General features: G+C 42.4%; 1 protein-coding gene across 1 annotated transcript in view; it reads right to left on the minus strand.

The window, feature by feature from the left end:
• The window catches only part of LOC101863535 (lactadherin), a gene marked incomplete at its 5' end in the record, with an annotated part of 79636 nt that overhangs the window by 47442 nt on the left and 29444 nt on the right, over positions 1 to 2750 (minus strand).

A 2750-nucleotide genomic window follows, 5' to 3' on the forward strand; every position in this document is an offset into this window, starting at 1 on the left:
AAATAGAAAGAAAGAAAGAAAGAGAGAGAAAGAGAGAAAGAGAACAATAAATAGAAGATTGAGCTCAAGAATGAAGCAGATACTAGCAACAGATATTAGCAACAGTATGAAAAACCCTAAGTGACACTAGAAAGACTTTATGACACACTGTAAGACGTGTCAGAAAAGCTTACGATAGCCTAGCCTCCCGAAGACGCGAGACTGAATGAACAAATTCCTATATCTATGAATGAGAGATGTATGCATGAATGAACTAGTAAAACACATCCTGATCCCATAAACCCAGCAAAGGATTAATAATTTGAGCGAGTAGGAATCCGAAGGCTTTTGTTTTTCTTTTTTTTTTCCTCCGTGAAATATGTTTGACATGCGTAAGAAAGCATGTTTCTTCTAAAGCACAAAAAACACGTGTTGAATGAGACACATCAACGCCGCGGAATGCTACGACGACGTTGTCAAGTGACGCCTTTACGCTCTCAGAAAGTTTCCGCCGATGATGCAAAAAAAATAAATAATTTGCTGAATGAAAGAAACATCAACTGTTTAAGGATGTTCTTATGGTTAATGCAATATCAATCCTGTTGATTCAAACGTTAATTAATTTTTTTCCGGACGTTGACGTTTTTCATGAAATACCAATACGGTTGAATAAGAAGTTTTGGCTTAAACATCGTCGCAAATTGAGGCCTCGCACTTGAAAACTGAATATTGAAAATCGAGGACCAGCGTACCGACGTGACTTCGGTTTTCTTAAACACCTAACACAGCGGGAAAGCCGCCATACATATCTAGAAAACCGCCGTTCCCTCCGGGAAAACGCCGTGATTTGGCGGTAAGGAACTTGAAAAAGGAGCACAAGAACGCTCGTTCGTTTCAGCTCGTCTCACCTCAAGCTGATCTCGGTGTCGGTGCAGGAAGCGGTGTCGCCGAGACGTCACGAAAACCGCCCGAGCTTTTTGTCATAAAGTTTATCACGAGTTTCCGCGGCACCACAGGGAGGCAGCGCCCCCGACACAGAGCGAGTGCCAGGCAGAATACACAAACGCGAGGAGGAAAAAGCAAGCATGATGTTTCAAATCTGTAAATATTATAGGGGCAGTCAGCCAAAAAAATATAATATTAACAAATTATGAATCTTTCTTTAGGCGCCCAAAACTGACACCTCACAAAAGAGAAGGCGAGTATGGCTTTGGCATCTGTTTTAATAGCTCGAAGTTTGTGTAGAGTCATGGGGACTGAACAATTGGATTCGGCACGATCTTAACACTACAAATGGGAATGTCCCTAGCTGCTTTTGTATAACGCTGGTCCCGCCATCATGTGGGCAACGCCGGTTTACTTCCCAGCGGGGCATTCGTAAGCTTGAGTAAATTAGACGGCTTTCCCTGATTCTGAACAAATTGCTTGTCTTGTCGAAGATCGACGTTGAATAGAAAGTCCAGACTAAGCCATAAAACTTTGTCGAGTTTAATAAGGTGTTAAATCATAGCCATACTGTACCTGAGACCAAAACAGTTTCAACTGTGAGTATTTAAGCTCTACAACAAACAACTTTAAAAGCCGTTGAAGAAGGATGGTCGATCCAGCTCACTTGTGAAATGACATAGGACCAGAGAGCTTTTCAAAATTGCTGAAACCTGCATTTCAATTACACCACTACTCAATCGACACAACTTATAGCTTTAAGGAGGCTGGCTATCCCGAACCTGCCTTGGTGGGCAAACCCAGGTGAGTAGGATAGATCATTTCAGTCTCAGAAGATGGACTGAAGTACTCAAGACATAAACTACCCCTTCCCCAAACTTGAATTCTGGTTGCATGTCTCGAATTATAACCTATTTCACCAAAGACGCCAGAACGAAAGTCTTCGTGACACGGAGTTTTATGTGTATCCCGGAGCCACGCGGGAACAACGCCCTTCTTTCGAGTTATTCAAACAACGTCTAAAGTCTAGAGGAAAAAGTTTAACTTTTTTATCTTTCAAATGTTTACACACTTCCTCTTAGGATGTCCCAACTTCTTCGTCTAGACGTTCGGAAAACAGTTATTAAAAGATTTGCAGGATAAGAAACGTGTACAGTTTCGTTATCCCTTGTTTATTTACTCTCTGGAAGGGGCAGTAATAGGGATAATGGATAGGGCCCTGGGTATTTTGGCTCGCTGGGAATGTGTGAAAAACCGACAGGGTAGTGTCCCTTGGACAAAGAGAGATTATTTCGAAATTTGGGAAGATTACCTTGGAAATTTTAGCGGAAACCTTGCTAAGAGATAGCCTGGGAAAATTAGATTGTGTTGTAAATAGCCCATGGAGACTGACCTCTCCAGCTGTCTTCTCTCTATCTATCCCTTCTCTCGACTCTAAGCTCGACGTCTAATTTGCAATGGTCAGGTTCTTCGATGTTTCAGACAAAAGATATGAGCTCGATTCTCAAGTGGGAAAGTCTGATTTATCCCCAAAAAAAACTTCTTCATTTTACGGGGATGTTGTATTACCTCATAGAGCCCCGGTTGGCTCTGGCAGGCAGAGTACACGTAGCCGACATCAGAAGTAATGTTAAATGTATCGAAGGAAACGGGGTGGAGAGTAAACATTCACATTTAACTAATGTTTTTCCCCCTCCCCCTTCATTTCTTTCGCCTTTCTTTAGCCTCTTTTTCTTCTTCCTTTTCTTTCTTTCCTCCCCTCCATATCTCTTGTCCCCGTCTTTCCCTGTCTCTCTTACTTCTTCCCTCTCCCCCCCCCTCTCTCT

This window comes from Aplysia californica, unplaced genomic scaffold (genome assembly GCF_000002075.1).
Source record: "Aplysia californica isolate F4 #8 unplaced genomic scaffold, AplCal3.0 scaffold00564, whole genome shotgun sequence".
Classification (NCBI taxonomy): Eukaryota; Metazoa; Mollusca; class Gastropoda; order Aplysiida; family Aplysiidae; genus Aplysia; species Aplysia californica.